Source organism: Amblyomma americanum, chromosome 10 (assembly GCF_052857255.1).
Source record: "Amblyomma americanum isolate KBUSLIRL-KWMA chromosome 10, ASM5285725v1, whole genome shotgun sequence".
NCBI classification, from domain to species: Eukaryota; Metazoa; Arthropoda; class Arachnida; order Ixodida; family Ixodidae; genus Amblyomma; species Amblyomma americanum.
In genome coordinates this window covers 102,232,056-102,249,530 of record NC_135506.1, presented here as the reverse complement: position 1 = coordinate 102,249,530, position 17,475 = coordinate 102,232,056, and the positions used below count along the sequence as shown (strand labels likewise).

At 48.1% G+C, this 17,475-nt stretch overlaps 2 protein-coding genes across 2 annotated transcripts in view; both read right to left on the bottom strand.

Moving 5' to 3' along the window:
* The window catches only part of LOC144107286 (uncharacterized), a 79,485-nt gene extending 72,174 nt beyond the window's left edge, over positions 1-7,311 (bottom strand). Inside the window, exon 1 of the mRNA XM_077640288.1 lies at positions 7,225-7,311. The gene's annotated coding sequence lies outside the window, so the exon portion shown is untranslated. The remainder of the gene's footprint in view (positions 1-7,224) is intronic.
* LOC144108582 (piwi-like protein 1) overlaps positions 1-17,475 on the bottom strand; it is a 220,560-nt gene that overhangs the window by 94,454 nt on the left and 108,631 nt on the right. The gene's annotated exons all lie outside the window — the stretch shown is intronic.

Below are 17,475 nucleotides of genomic sequence, written 5' to 3'. Positions count from 1 at the left end.
GCGTGCACGCTACGTAGACTTCTCACGTTTGCGTACGTGAACCCTCTACGTACGTGAAACTAAAACTCTCTAATAATACTAGAGAGTTTTAGTTTCACGTACATAGAGGGCTCACGCACGCAAACGTGAGAAGTCAACGTAGCCTACGTAGTCGAGGAACTGTCTTTCTGTCTTCGGATTGTGATCAAGGTCCATGGAGCTTGTACATTTACTGGAAGATGAGCAATGCCTTATTTGTTCAGTTATTGAATCGATTATATTGTACACAGAACGCATTTATGTTCTCTGAACCAGCAGCCAATACGTTTGATAATTTTTGTTCTAGTGACACGACTTCAGCAGCGTGTCTTTCAAGATAACGCCTGATCTAGTTTGCAGAAATAACAAGTTACCGGTACACCATTGACAGAAGGGTACCAAGTCAATATGATGGAAGGGTCGGAAGAAAAGTCAACTTGAAGTGACCGAAGCGATGACAATAGCAGTCTCGAAAGTGTATGCTGCTTCTCGGAAATCAGCCCTTGCAAAACTTTCCACCTCTGCAGTCGTCTTTAGCTGTAGATAGGCAGTCGTCACCGCAGATGATTTGGCGCGGGGCACAACACGAACTCACCGCACGAAAACACAGCGCGTTCCACGCGACAGCTGGGCGCACGTAAACACAGGCCACGGACGTGTCAACACCACACACTCCTGGGCATCGGTTGTCGCCGCCGCCGAGCCGACGAGAGTATGTTGCACATCCCGCCGCACATACACTGCACACCGCGATTACCCAGGCCGATGGGAGCGGTCCACACCGGGCACTGCAGCACAGGGCATCTCCTCACATGTGGTGGCCGAATGGCAACCAACATAGCCGGGTAGCCGCCGTCGGGGCTCCCCATCGTGGACACGTACATATGTCTCCTGCAGCCCGATAACCTCCGGCGTGCTTTCGGTGATGCGCACGCGAAGCTCGGAGTACCGCGCTGCAAGAGATCGAACGTTCCACTGCAGGATTGTGGGGGTCCGTGGTGGATCCACTGCTTCATTTCGAGCCCCGAATCATTGGAAGCCACGGGAATGGTGCGACTAGAGAACATAGCCAGATTTGCCCCTGCGCCTGGGATACGAATGTTCTTCTCATAAATCGTCACGAGGTGCAGGGATTTTGTGTTTAGAACGACTCGAAACTATTCCTTGCTCCGTCATACATGTTCTTGCTGTGGAGAGAAAGCTTTCCAAATGCGACGCAACCCGGGGTTAAGCACGGATCATCTGCGCACTTCTCAAAGCCGACAGCTTGTTCCAGCTCGCAGAAATGTCACTTTGCAGCAAGCATCTGTGAGGACATGCGAGGATGCGCTCCAACTGTCAAACCGCAATATCCCGTCGAACACCACGCAGCCATGCAAAGGTCTCCTCCGATGCGCAATCAATATTCCGGAACGATCTGTCACGAATTTCAATCAAATTCGACGAAAGATTTCATTTTTGCTGCTCGAAGTACTGTCGGACCGAACCGGTAATCTGTAGGCCTATCCCCCAGCGCGTTACTCGTACCAAGCGTAGGCGGCACACGGGATGACTGACCCCAACGTGCAAGTCCAATGTGGATGATATGCCGTTAGACGACAATAATGAACGTTCAGATTCTCATACGGAAGGCGAGAGAATATGACCCTGGAACTTGCGTATAAAATTGTTTTTTTTTGGTTACCAAGGAGACGAAATGGATCACAACTACCGCTGGATAGATGGATGGAATGTAGGTCGTCCCATATGAAACGGGGTGATGGCAGTTTCCACCGTAGTCAGCTTTTTTCTCTTTATTTTCGTTTAACTCTAATGTAAATTGTTATTAAAGCTCGCCATTTTTATATACGTTTTCCTACACTTCTAACCTTATGTCACCTCCCTGCTTTTGAGCCACAAATCTCCTCATCACTTTTGGCTAATTTCCACCGCAGATTCATTTACATGACCATTGTTGTCTCTAAAGCCCAGCGCCTCACGAAGGTGAATGCGCCTGCATCGACAGCGGGATGGATACCATATCGCAAATGAGTATGAGACGTTCTATTGTTTCTACAGATTTACCACACACAGCACATGTGTCACCTTCTTCGTTAAATTTATTTTTGTAGCTGTGCGTTGTAAGACACCCTGACCTAGCTTTAAAGGGTAGGGCACTGCCTCTTGAGTTATATCATAAAACGCTTTCTTCCTGATCTGCCTGTCGCAGTATAGATGTATGTTTCTAGACGATGGTTATTTTAAAATTATATTTATCCAATTTTCCATTCAGACATGCAGAGCCATGGCACCGTTCCGCACAAGATCGCACTATCACCATCGAAGGTATGTGAAACGAAGAAAATAGCATCACTGACATCGCTCAACAATAATGCAGGCGGGCAGTGTGGGAACGAAATTTCCCAATGTTTAAGTTTGAAGTTTATTTTCATTTCAAAAAAAGAAAATGAGGGACCCGAGGCAAAAACTGAAGGTTAATTCACTTGACGGCGCTCGGGCCCCATTACATGGCAAAACAGCAATTTAGGTGTGGGTAGTAACATTTGGTGCACTTACAATTTAGGCAGTACATCCTAGTACATTTACAGACATTTTAGCTCTTACTACGCGAAGTTCAGTCTTTTTGTTGTTACAGGTAGAGGCACAATATGAATGAGAAACATTATCAGCGAATAATAGCAATTGTACACAGCAACAAACCCGCAAAAATTCCAAAAGACACAGGAGAAACACACCTCACGAAAAGCTAAAAAATTACATTTGCGAAAGAAAGAATGAAATTATTCTTTTCTTATTTACATTTTTAATATTAACTTTATTTTCGCGAGAATTGTTTAAAAGAGTGCAAGCATTTGCTGGCCAAACGTCGTTCTTACGAAAGGTACCGTCCAGTAATGAGCAGAACGCGAAGAATATGTTCGTGTAAGTGTTCGATTGGCGATCGAAAGCATTGCTGCCACAAGGCCTTCGCTTCGGTGTGCGAGAGCATAAAAAAAAGAACTGTTGTCATGCGCCTGACGAGAAAAAAAGGGCCAGGAGTGGGTTTTGAAACCCCTCAAATGTGGACCATGGTTAGACGGCGGTGCGAATGACTGGCCCGTCAACCACGGGTTTTGTCCACAGCCCTTTTTTTAAGATTTCGCAAATTTCTGGAGTACCCGAGCACCAGGACAGGAGAAACTTGTACCCATTAGAAAACCGGTGGGTTCCCGGCGGCACTGGGGATCGAACCCAGCACCTCCCGAACGCGAGGCGGATGCTCTACCACAAGGCCAACGATTCGGTAGGTGACACCCTTGAAGAGCACGACCAGCTTTGTGTTGAAGAGCACGACCGGCTTTATTAACTTAAAGCCGGTCGTGTTGAAGAGTATCCACATAGTCGTCAGAAAACAATAAAAAAAAGATTCGGCAGTGAGAGCGAGCACAATCCGCCACCGCGGCAGAGATTCCGCGGAAACACCAAGTTGAAAGCCTGATGGGTTCAGGCCAAACTTCTGGCGCCGTTTCTAGGAAGTTGCATTCCCGCGACGACAAACATGGCGGCACCCTTCGATGCAGGACGCCTCTCTTCGGACATGATTCTACATTGTTACGGTCCATTTCAGCGCGTTATTTGTTAGAATTGGGGCACCGGTCTGTCGCTTCGTCTCTTCTTGCCTATGAAAAAAAAAAAAACGTACGAGTGATGAATTTGTTCTATTTCTTTTTTCTTAGAGTGATGATTCTGACACCGGTTTTTGTTTACAACAGTGGTTCCCCTCTTGGCGATTAGATGGCGACATTAAGCCGAACTCATCGACGCATCTTCAGAATATGGGAGACCTACTAGCTGAAACGTAGACTGTTTACACACCCCGCCGCGCGCGCGTGATCGAGGCGGCCGTGGTTTACAAAGCGCAGTTCTTCCGTTCGTGACCAGATGGCGTCACTGGCTTGCTCGGAATGCGGCGCCATTGAGGGCGGAGTACGTCGCTGGCGTGTACGCGTCGACGCAGCAGTGGAATATGTTCCGAATGTGTTTTCTCTGCGAATATGTAGAAATGCAGAGGAAATACGTGCTAGGGTTGTGGATTGCAGGAATTCGGACACAGAGTTAAAGGTGCGAGATGCGATCGTTTGCGAGCTTCCCGGAACCGAACCGCACAAGGACGCACGGGCCCTGTTCGCGGCCGTTCGCCATGCACCTTTTCGGTACAGGCTAAAGCAACAAACACATTCGCCAGCGTCATATAGCCAATATTGGAAGAAAGGTCTTGAATCTAGGAAAATGTTCTAGGATTAAGTGCACAATATAGCCGCATAAACAAGTTGTTCCGCCACTGAAACCGTCACCACGTGCTTTCGCTTGCGTTGCGGTTGCCTCTGCCTGTGTAGCGAGACCCCATTGCTCGTTAGTTAAGGCGAGCGGCCATTGGTAACAGGAGCACCCGAGGGCGAATTCGGAACGGAAAAGAAGGACGTCTTGAGATCCTGCATACCGCTACTGTAGATTGTGCAGTGCACAGCCGTGCGGACTAAAAACGCTTACCTACCTTCATTTCGTGTATTACATGCCGCCTTGGTGCTAGTGTTGAACTTAGCTCCAAGTAGCGCAGTTTTCTTCGACCATATTCGAAATAAAGCCTTTGCGTTACTGCTGCTGTGCTGGGTGCTTGCCACCTCCTAGCGTCCCATTGGAGACAGTCACTAAAAGTGACTCCGCAGGCCAGCACTCAGAGTGAACCTGTTACCACCAACGAGACCTGGAGCATTTTCGTGTTGGTATCAAGCGACATGTGTGACTGGCATAACTGTGAACTTCGTATATAGTATGAATGCGTTGCCATGGACGCGTTATAAAAATTATGTCGCGGAATCCTTGAAAACGATCGCACGCCATCTCGTGAAGGCTGCTTGATGCATGGTACTGCTACCATGATGGTTAACATTTGAATGTCTATTTATTTTTTTCGCCTTTCCGTCTTTAACAAAGCCATAGAAAATCTTTTAGGTTTCCTAAGCACTATTAACCACGCGTTGTAAACAAATGCGCACTATGTGCGTGGAAGCGTTTTGGAGCGGAGTCTGCATGAATGTACACACTACAACAACGACATGTGATGCCGCAGGAATAACAACAAAAAGCATTCAGAAAAGCCTTCAGCGATTGTAAAGACAAGCAGTCAGGCGATCTATTCGCTGGCGCGAAGAGGCCCGATAGCTGAGCGGCTTTCCCCGACATGAAGCCCGATCATGTTTTCACGCCTCAAAAGATTCAATTAGGGTTCCCGCATGTCATTCGAAGGTTTTGCTAAACCACAGTGCCGTGTTCCCACACCTTTACACCCACATCAGCCGAAACACTTCCTGTTGGAAGCGAACCATCAGACGTAGTAGCTGTCGCAACGAGCAGTTCGGAGGTGTGTAATGGCGGCGTGATCACGTGATCGAAGATGGCAGCCCACATGACACGACGCTGTAAAGAATATTTTACGGAAGTCTTGTGAATGCACAGGTTACCTACAGAAAACCACGGCCGTAGTAAAACCGGTGTACGTCTGACCTAGTAAGTCTCCGGTATGCTAAATTTCTAAAATAGGCGTAACGTCTGGCAAAATTGCTGGATTTAGCCTAACCGGGATGCGGTAGACAGCGTCGATTAATCTCTTTTTCTTGCCATATCTGTGCACGCCACGAGCAGACGACGACCGAAGATGGGGTGGCCATCACGTATGAACGAGGCAGCATTTCTGCGGCCGCGGAATGCTCTTGTTGTCGCCGCCGAATGCTCAAGTGTGAACGCGCCTTTAGGGTTGTATGACGGCGAAACGAATCACTGGTCCGTCAACCCGACTCTTTGATCCACGACCCTCTTGCCAAGCATTTTGCTTCAGATGTTCGAGCCGAGCACCATGCATGGAGTAACCTTGTACCCATTAGAAAACCAGTGTATACCCGGCAGCACTGGGGATCGAACCCAGCGCTTCCCAAATGCGATGCGGATGCCCTGCTAGAAGGCCATCACTTCAGTGCGTATACGAACCCGTACGGAAGTGAATGCTCAACGATGCGTTCAGTGGGATTTTGGACTGCGAATTCCACCGCTTTGAAAGTCGTTTGTTGCCCACATTCGAGGGGAATTTCGCGCACGCTGCCTTCTCCGTCAGGAACGCGCGGGCAGTCCGACAGCGTCGCGCGCGTCGTCACGGAGTGGCTGTAAGCCTTCTTCGCCACCTATTAGGCTCAAAACTAAATAGATCCATTGCTCTATTATTGGCGCTGCAAGCGCACCTTCAGAAATTCTCGAATACGGAAATCTTGCGGGTTTCTAACGCCACATTATTAGAATACAAACGCGAGTGCTCGATTCTACGGGTTCGTCCCCAGAAACATTACTATCATATTTTTTTTTTAGCCAGGCAGTATCGCGCATTGAACGAACGCTTCGGGTGTGCTACCTTGGACGATTAACAGCTGGGGGCCCCACCCCAGCTATTGTGTTCAAAGTGTTGTGCGCGTGTTTTTTTTTCATTGACTGTTCACGCGGGCAACTTGGACAAATGTATATTGTTATGTAAATAGTGTATTTATGACCTCCCCTTCTATCCCATCTCACGTTCGGTTCTTAGTTTAAACAAGCTTATCAGCATTGATTTTTTTATCTGAAAAATGTTTTGGGCCATTTGTCAGTCGCTGCTTAGCTGTGTCATGGCCAGCACCCTGCAGTCGGTGCGTGTCGTTAACTATACTTGAGGACAACAGCAACAACAATATTAGGCGCGTCCATCATAGTTCCATATACGATGGCTAGGAAATGAAGGGGAGCCAAACCGGCGACATCTGGCAACGGCAAAAGGAGCGGGTCATAGTAAATCTTGAGGGGACGCCTGCTGGATAAGGACCAGGTTATTGTGTGCGGAATATCGACGGCAATCCCGCCGTTTAGGATGGGATCCAGAGCCAGACTAGTAATTCTGTACAGGAAAAGTTTAGCGTCAGGTTTGTCGTGTGGATGCTTTCTGCAGCCTCGGGATTCTGATGTAAAAGAACGGGACAGTTGACGACATTTTTTGCATGCTTTGCCACTTCTGGTTGGATAGGGTCCGTATTGCAGGGTGGCCAGCTCACTCCAATACAATAGGAAGAAAGACGAAGATCTATCGTTTGACTGCGTGGCAGTGCCGTACGCGTACGTCACGAAAGGTAGCATAGGATATTAGCTTACCTTGGTACGATGAACGATGCGACATCCGACGAGGAGTGTTTCAACGATGTTGAAAAGAAAGACACGTCCACTGTCCCTAAGCGACTCGCTGGGCGCGCCATGTCGATGCACAAAACGATGCAGCGAGCAGACACACAGCGCCCGTGTGTGTGTCTTCCTTTCTTGGTCCCGTCTGCTGCGCTGTTTCCATGCAGAGCAGATAGCAACTTCGCGGGAAGTACCAACGGGAAAGCGCAGTGGCTTCGGCATACCAGATGAGATGGCCGATGGTCATCAAGCGGCTCCTAGAGACCGTGTAGGTCAGTGGCCCGTACAGGTGAACGCCAACAAGAGACCGAATGGGCGTGCAGGGTATGGAAGTTCCTCCAAGGTGTCGGTCAGACTTTGCGCGGCGGAGGACTTACGGAGTTGACAGGCGAGGCAGGATGGGACGTACTTGCGTATATTCCCGTACATTCCATGCCAATAGTAACGCCGCGAAATCCGTTTGTATGTTTTCAGAACTCTAGCATGTGCACACTGAGGATCGGCATGGAATGAAGCACAAATGTCAAACTCCAAATGGCGAGGAATCGCTAGGAGCCACCGACGAACATCAGGCATGTAGGTGGACCTTGGAGATGGCCGTCCCGGAGTGCGAAATTTGGAACTTCGCGGCGCTGTGCGCGATAATGTTCAATCGCTGGTGATGTGGAGACAACGCTGACGACGGACCCATGCCATCGGTGTTTCCGCTGCTCTTTAGGCGTACCCGCGACGGTAAGGGGTTCGAGAACGAGATTTGCGGCCGAGGAGCTTGCAGCATCGCTGTGAAGCGGAACGCGAGACAGAGCACCGGCACCCCTGTGATTGCGACCAGGTTGGTAGGTTGCACGGATGTCACTCGAATGCAGAGAGCCCGGCGGGCGAGGCGTCCGGACGGATCTTTAAAAGACGACTGCCAGCAAAGCGCGCGATGACCCATGACGACATCAAACTGGCGGCCGTATAGATATAGGGCCGAACTATCATTAGCGCCTAAACGACAGCTAAACATTCCTCCGTAACGGAGTAGTTACATTCAGCTTTGGTTAGCGCCCGACTGGCGTACGAAACGACATATTCTTGAGGTTAACGTTTAAGCTGAGCCAAGGCAACTCCGGAGGCCGAAGCCATTCGCGTCAATTTTTACTTCGCTAAGAGGAGCTGGGTCATAGTGCCGGAGTACTGACGGTGAAGTCAGCCAACGCTTCCTCGCGTTCGGCGGACCAAGCAAACAGGTCACGTGGTCTGCCAAGAAGCTTCGTCACGGGCGCAGTGATAGACGCAGAATTGGTGTACGAAGCGCTGAAAATGGGAACACGGAGCTGATAAGTTTCGAAGTTGCTTGATCGAAGTCGGTCTTGGAAACTACGCCACAGCACCGAGCTTGGCCGGTCAATGGAAATGGTCTTGGTTGGAGACGATGTGGCCAAAGGTTATCAACTGCCTGGCTCCACCCCGCCACTTCTCAGATTTAGCTGCAGGTCGGCGTCGGTTAGGCACGCCGAAAATTATTGCTGTAGGCACGCGAGTTGGAAGCGGAAATCGTTGGAAAAGACAAGGGTGTTGTGTATGGGTAGCAGAGGAACGCGGGCCACTTGAGCTTGCGTATGATGTTTTCGATCATCCATTAGAAAGTGTTTATCGCTTTACACAGGCCGAGTGACATTAGAGCAAACCCGCAAAGGCCGTCGGATGTAACGAATGTCTTATCTCTGTCAGAGGCGGCCATCGCCACATGCGCCGCCGCGGTGGCTCAGTGCCTGAAACGCTCGGCTGCTGGCCCGAAAGACGAGGCTTCGATCCTGGCCGCGGCGGTCGAGTTTCGATGGAGGCGAAAATCTAGAGGCCCGTGTACTGTGCACGATGTCAGTGCACGTTAAAGAATCCCAGGTGGTCGCAATTTTCGGCGCCCTTCACTTACGGCGTCCCTCATAGCCGGAGTCGCTTTGGGACGTTTAAACCCCCATAAACCACAAACCATAAACCAATGGCACATGCCAGTAGCCAGCAACTTAAGTCAATAGACGCACAGTATTCTCAGCATTGAAGGCAGTCAAGATAAACGGGGAAGAGTGTGATTGTCCCTATGCCTAATTAACATAGTTGAGGTGGCGCTAATCGACACGTAATAGGATAAAGCTCTCATTCTTCTTACCAGTGCCAGCGGGAGAATACCAAGGGGCTTTGAGGGGGACGTGCGACACACACCGTGCAGAACGTTCTCAACCTTGCTCACTAATCACGTGACGCTCGGCCACAGCGACAAGATATGGCCGCTGTCGAAAAGGCAGGTGGGATCGACCGGTCTTAGCGTGACGAGGGGGCAGTTGACGTCTGGCCTAAAGGTATCCGGCAGCTGCTCACGGTGGGTCGATGGAAGTTTGTCGTCAGGCAACGTATCAGACATAGAATCCGAATGCAGAGGGTTCACGGTGGGATTGTAGGCAGTCTCGCGAACTTCGAGGTTGGAGAGCAAGTAGCCTGTTTGAATAGAGTCCAGCGAGCCGCCACGCCGAAGGGTAAGTGGACACGGGGACGGGTTGTAAGCCACCATCTTCGTAACACTTCTTGCGGACATCAAGGACCGCATACAACAGCGGCAGGTTCTTGCGGTGCGCAAAGGAAGCAGACGACGTAAAATAAAACGGTGACTGCAGACGTGGGAGTACAGGAGGGAGTAAAAAGCGTTCAAGATTCCGGTGCAACTTCGGCTTCCTCAGCGACAGTGAGCTTCTGCATCCAGGTGGAATGGAATGGGTCTCAGCTGTAAGTTCGTAACGCAGCGCAGAATATTCCACCTCAGCGCAGGCGCTATCACTCACGATTGCGTTACGTTGCGACGAGAATTTCCACCGGAGAAAGCCCGTCACGACAACAGAACGACAGGACCGAGACTGGACTGTGTATAAAATATCGTCAAATGACGGCCCGCGCTGCGCGTTCAGTCAGAGGTGCAGTTCGCTCTTGACTGGCAGTGCGGAGCGACAGACCGCGAAATGACGCTTATTTTGCGCGCAGTGAGCGGCATAGCCTTTCATGAGTCATATTGCAAACCACGGAAGCCGTGCCGGCAAGCGCGTATATCGGCGGTCCCTCGACCGTGACTTGTATGACGCTGTGGGGGGAAAGGTGACGCCTTGAGCTCATCGAAGCTTAGGCAATTCGTGCCTACGAAATGGCAGAACTTAGTTTTCCTCGTCAACGAAGGCAGGGAAACGGCGCATGGGTGAGAGCGAACAGCGACGAGGGAGAGGGGAACGACAAGTCGCATACGGACGCTGGGTGGTTGCCTACACAACCTGAGGCGAGGACGAACGGTAGACCGCCCGTAATCAGGGTGAGAAAGTCATTGCTTGCTGTGATGATAAAGGACGGTCGACTGTTAAAGACCGTTGGATGAATAAAATAAGATAACCGCTCAAGTTGTGACCATATCATTCTGTAAGTTTTTTCTGGCCCATTTGGCAACGCAGACAGCCTCGGTCTTATTATACCTCACGTCCCCTCCCCATTGGGAGAAGGTGAAGTAATGTGGGAAGGATGTTGGGATGGCCGCTAAAGAGGATTAACCGGTTGGCTTGCCAAGCTTAGATAAAGAGATGCGCCAGCTAAGCAGAAAGGAATCCGGGGGGAGGGGGGGGGGATATCAAGCGTGGGCTAGAAATGCTGTGTGTGTATTTTTCTGAGAGGGCAGCTCCGGAGGTTGCTGGAGTTAAATATATTCTAATGACACATCTACTAAGGCTTTTCTCGCATTCCTAATTACATCCACTAAGTTTAGCAGATATTCAACATTTCGTTCTCACGCAAATAAATTTAAAAAATAGATGTTTTCCTGGCCAGAACTCAGATGATTTGTACGGGAAACACTGCACGTAATCCGCACGATCGTCCCGCTCCCCGCCTAACAAAATTTTGAGGTGTATATTAAATGTTGTTGTTTGTTAGTGGCCATTTATTAATAAAATTACAATGTACGGAAAACATGTTGGTAGCCGCGGCATCTGCCATCCAAAGCTGAAGCACCTGAGCTGCGATTAGCGGGAATAAAAGGTCAGAGTGGGGTGAGCGTTAGTAAGAGCATAGTAGTGGGGGGAAATACGCACTATGTATACCAATACCGTATAGGAAATAAATGCGGCCCTCCATGCCATTTTATGGAAACTCGTCATTTACAGTCACTGCTTCAGCCATTCAACTCGCGTACTAGTGTTTTCCCAGTAACGTTCGCGACCTCATTACAGCGTCATGCGAAGCATCGTCACCGGCCACCGACTGCGTTTCGGCTTCGGTTTCCTCTCTCTGCTGCTCTAAAATGGTTTGTTGTGGGGGAGAGACGGGATGCTAGGGAATTCGATGCCAATGTCAACACAAAATGTTCGAATAGCCCCCCTAGTTGCCGTTTATCTGTAGGTTAATCTTGAGAGCGTTCGTCAGCGCTGTGCCCTACAAGAGTGGCGGACATGTGGCGTCCTCTATTATCGCATGTGTCACGTGGAACTTGATCGAGGGTAGGCAGCGTGAAGTGCGCGAGAACCCTGGCATGCTATCTTTGGCATCAGGACCACCAGAACCGAGTCCCTCGCTATACGATGAGCACATCGAATAAGTGAATTGAGCGGTGCGCTATTATTTGTTGCAAAAGAACACAATTATGTGCTTGTGCATGTGTTTATCTCCTTCATTTCATTTTAATACCTTAAAGACCCACTAGGGGTATTACATAAGGGGTGGGTACATACAGTCAAATGAACAAGTGTTATGTTGAAAAATGGTTGGTAACAGCTTCGGCGAATGTGGATGGGCATGAGATGGTAGCGATGTCATTGGAGAGGTCGTTCCAGTCTACAGAAACACGGTGAAAAAAAGAAGCGGCACAGGTAACAGTACGGGCACGGGGGCGAAACACTTGGAAAGGATGACGAATGTGGTGGGATATGCCGGCTGGCGGGGCAATGTAGGGAGCGCAGCGCAGCGAACTATGGAAAAATTTATGGTATAGGCAGAGGCTAGAAATACGACGACGAAGTGAAAGGGGCGCTAAACTGGATTCCGCTTTTAAAGATGTTACACTGATATCGTACGAATAGGAGGAATGAATGAATCTGGCTGCTCTGTTTTGAAGTGACTCGAGTGCATTGATAAGGTAAACTTGATGAGGGTTCCAAACTGGCGATGCGTAATCTAACTTTGACCTGACAAGAGATTTATATGCTAGTAATTTTACCTGTTGTGGGGCGTGGCGAAGATGACGTCGTGAGAATCCGAGAGTTTTATAAGCCGAGGAAATGACGTTAGTAACGTGTGTAGCCCATGATAAGTTGTTACACAGTGTGACGCCTAGGTATTTGTATGATGAAACGGACTGCAGGTGAACGTTAGCGACTACATATGGGAAATCAAGCGGGTTACGGCGGCGTTGGAAGGACAAACGTTTACATTTATGAGGGTTCAGTTCCATTAGCCAACGGTCGCACCATTCCTGTATGCGGTTTAGGTCATCTTGAATGTATGTTGGGTCGGAGGCGTTAGTAACTGTGCGATAAACGACGCAGTCGTCCGCAAACATGCGAATATTAGAGCACACATTGGTCGGTAAGTCATTAATATAAATTAGGAATAGAAGCGGGCATAGTACAGAACCTTGAGGGACGCCTGATGTTACTGGTAGCGGATTGGAATTTTGATTGTTAACAACGACAAACTGTGAGCGATTAGTCAGGAATTCTTCTATCCATTTTACTATGTCGGGGGGCAAGTTCAAACGGGAAAGTTTTAGGATTAAGCGTTTATGAGGTACCTTGTCAAATGCTTTTGCAAAATCCAGGAAAATGGCGTCGGTCTGTAGGTTAGAATCGAGATTAGCATGTAAATCATGAATGAATAGGGCTAGCTGCGTTTCACAAGAAAAACCTTTCCGAAAACCGTGTTGAGACGAATGGAAAAAATTGTTCGAGTCGAGGAAGTTTATAATATGAGTATAGATGACGTGTTCCATTAGTTTGCAGGGCACACTAGTAAGGGAAATGGGTCGGTAATTTAACGGCGAATCTTTGTTACCTGATTTGTAGACTGGAACGACCTTTCCAGTTTTCCAATCGTCCGGTAGTTGTCCTGTTGAGAGTGACTGGGTAAAAAGTAAGCATAAGAACTCGGCACAAATATCATTAGTGTTCTTTAGAAGTTTCGAGTTAATATTGTCTACACCAGATGAAGATGAGATTTCCATGTTTCTAATTAAGGACGCAATACCCAGTGAGGAAAATGCGACTACCGGCATAGCATGCTCAAAGAGTAAATTAGATGTATGAAGTTGCGTATCGGTTTCATTAGTAAAGACGGATGAGAACGCTGCGTTGAATAAAGTAGCGCACTCAGAGTCGGTCATAGCCATGCCTGATTCGTCTTTGAGGGTAATCGTGTGTTCATGATGAGGGTTAACGGCTTGCCAGAACTTCCTGGGGTTATCGCTGAGCATATTAGGAAGGTCTTGATGAAAGAAGTTGTGCTTGGCGTTATGGATAGCAGATTGATACGATTTTTCCGCAGCGCGGTACTTCGCCCATGCGCTTTGCGCTCCATGGGCTCTTGCTGAGCGGAACAGGCGTTTCTTTTTATTTTCCAACCTTTTAAGACTTTTAGTAAACCATGGTTTGTGTGGATTAGCGTGGAAAGTTATTTGGGGAATGAATTCATTGACTAGGGCATCAAGTTTATTCTTAAATGCTAGCCAGTTCTCATGAATACTTCGTGAATGAAAACTTGAGGAAAAACTTACGAAAAACGTTGTCAGTTCGGCATTCATTATATCATAATTACCTTTGTTGTAAAGGCGGATTGTTTTATTGTATTTTGGGCGCCTAATTGCTTTAAGATCGATGTTGACATGCATAGTTTTGTGATCACTAATCTCAAGGAGGTACGTAATGGGCTGAACGCTATCTGGGCAATTAGTCAGTAATAGGTCTAAAATGTTCGCACAGTTTTGTGTTACGTGCGTAGGTTTGGATATTACTTGAGTAAGGTTAAAATTGTAGCAGAAATCTAGAAATTCCCTTGCTTCGCCATTATTAGTTGTCGGTGCGGGCTGGTGCTGCCAATCAATATTAGGAAAATTAAAGTCGCCAAAGAGGAAGATGTGTGCGTTAGGGTGCCTCGTGATAAGTTTACTTACGGAATTATTAAGCTGACAGGAAAAATCACGAGAGTTATGTGGAGCCCTATAACAGACACCGAGTAAAATCGTGTGTGGTACAGCGTGGTAGTGGAGCCATAAGATTTCCAGGTCGGACGAGTCGTCAATTATCGACATTGATAACTGCTGGCTCACCGCTATCAGTACTCCCCCTCCTCGTGAGTCCTGTCGGTCTTTCCGAAAGACTTGGAAGTCTGGCAAGTCAGTTAGTACTTCGCTATCTGCGATGGCACTGTTCAACCTGGTTTCGGTTAGTATCAGTAGATTGCTGCTAGATGACAAGACAATATTGGAAATAAGTTCGCGCTTGGAAAGGAAACTACGTATGTTGGTGAACACAGCGGACAGGGGAATATTATTGGGGCGGGTTTTAGTTGTTTGCGAAGAGATGATTGCTAATCTGATTGTGGTGTAGCAATTGTTATTTCTTTCACAGTTTGCGCGATCTCATCAAAAATGTAGCGCCTGGGACCGATATGCGAGGTTTTATAGCGTAGGGCAAATTTGTCGGAATTAGCTTTAGCAAAGGTGACAAGCTGCTTGCGGACGCTACGAACTCTGTGGGAGAAGTCATCGCCGACACTGAATTTCGTTCCTTTAAATTTGCGGCCGTTAGAGAGTACTGTGTCTTTTGTTTTGTACGAAATAAATTTGACTATTATTGGTCGAGAGCGGTTGGGTTCATGGCGGCCGAGTCGGTGGGCACGTTCTACTTCCTCAGCATGAATGGTTAAGCTCAAGTGTTGAGCGCAGTGACGAATGACCTCTCCCTCAGAGTCCGCAAACGTTTCGGAGGGGTTAGAATCCGGAATTCCATAAAATATGAGGTTGTTACGGCGAAATCTATTTTCACTATCGTCAATGCGGGCCTCAAGGGTTTCAATCTGACGAGATAGCCGAGTATTTTCAGATTTTATAATTTCTAACTCAAATTTTATGGCTGTCATGGCTTCCAAATGTGTCTCAAGATCGGTCATGCGCTTACTTAAACCAGCTATAGCACCGTCAGTGGATATAAGCTGGTTTTTGAGACCTTGCACTTCGGAGATTAGTTGAGTTTGACCGGCGGATAACTTTTTTAGTTCTGCGAATACAGCCTCGAGATTGTTAGGTCCTGGGTTAGTTTCAATATCGCCTGCCAAGATCAGCAAGCAGCGAACAACATCAGCGCATTCAAGCACAAGAAAAATGCAGCATTAGCGCTGTTCAGTGGGCTTCCATCAAAATGCACCAGCCCTACTCAGTCCTCTCCTTGGATTGAAAAAACCCCCCAGATTTGCGAAATTGATACGGCAACCTCGTCACTACGGCGTCTCTAATTTCCCTGGAGCTGCTTTAATTGCGACGTTAAACCCCACAAAACAATAGAGCCGGGCAGACTGACCTTTTAATGTAGGAGCGGGTAAAAAACAACACTAGTAAACAAACACTGATTACGTTCAAGCATAAAGCCGAGAAAAGAACACTCTTGAATCAAAGCAGTCACACTTAATAACAGCGCATGAAACACATTCGCATTAAGAAGAAGCACTCACACACACGGACGAACGCTGCACTCGCGTCTGGTTTACTGCAGCAAGACAGGCCCTGCGTCGTGAAGGCGTGCACAGATATCTGCTGCGGGTCCTTGGACCCAAGATATTACATTATTTTTGCAATACGGCGGTGTGCTTGGCCCGGTATTGCACTGCCTCCGGGATCGGCGTGGGGCATATTAACGCGCGCCTTTTCTTTCTATCTTTGCTCTCCTATCTTTAATTAAAGTCCCCTGCTTTCAGCACGCGGCAGCGAGCGTGGCTCGGCTTGAGCCAGTAGGCAGGCCCGTGCACTTTCCTTTTCTTTCTTCCTATCAGACACAGCAATGGGCGCACAGAATGCACTGAGAAAGACACGTGCAAAAGGAAAACCTAGAGTCGAGATGGACGCTGAGAGACACCTTCTGACAGGGAAAAGGTCGAATTCCAGTGTGTACAAGAAAATGGCAGCATCGCTTACTCCGTTATTGCCCCATAATAAATATTGCAGTAATTGCGTAAGCGATGCTTTATTTTCTTGTACAGATCGGAATTCAACCTTTTCTATGCCACAAGATATCTCTTAGGGTGTGTGTCAGCTCTAGGTTCGCCTTTGGCACGTGTCTTTATCAGTGCATTCTGTGCGCGCATTCACGACGACGGGTTTATATGCAGCATGTCCTGTTGCCATTACAAACATTTTTAGACAATCTATAGACTGCAGTCTCTAGGCTTCTGCATATAAATTCTAAAGAATCTCTATAGGCAAATCCCACAGAGAAATCTATAGGCAATACAAATCCTATAGACAGTCTATATGAACCCGCCGCCGTCGCTCACTGGCTGGGACGCTCGGGTACTGATCCAGAGATCCCGGGTTCGAACCCGACCGCGGCGGCTGCGTTTCGATGGAGGCGAAACGCTAAGGCGCCCGTTTGCTGTCGTCAGTGCACGTTAAAGATCCCAGGTGATCGAAATTATTCCGGAGCCCTCCACTACGGCACCTCTTTCCTCCTTTCTTCTTTCACTGCCTCCTTAATCCGATCCTTTACGGCGCGGTTCAGGTGTCCGTCGATATGCGAGACAGATACTGCCCCATTTCCTTTACCCAAAAACCAATTTTGATTTTCTTAGACAGACAGACAGTCTATAGATTTATGGCCACGCACTTTTAGTAGACGTGTGTCAATAGACAGTCTGTAGATTACGAATAGAAAAAAAGAAATATCTATATGAAGGCAATGAGTATAACAAGTAGACAGACTGTCTATAGACCATTTTTATAAGGAATGCAGTGAACCAGCCGTGAGTGCAGCGTTCATCTGTGTGTGTGTGTTTTTTCTTATATGCATGTGTTTCAAGTGCGACAGTTATGTGTGATTGCTTTGTTTTCAGGTAGGGTTTCTTTAATAATTTTATACGTGAACATCATCAGTGTTTGTTTACTATGTTGTCTTTTAGCCATGCACACCCGCATTAAAAGGTTGACCTGCCAGGCTGCATCGTTTTGTGGGCTTA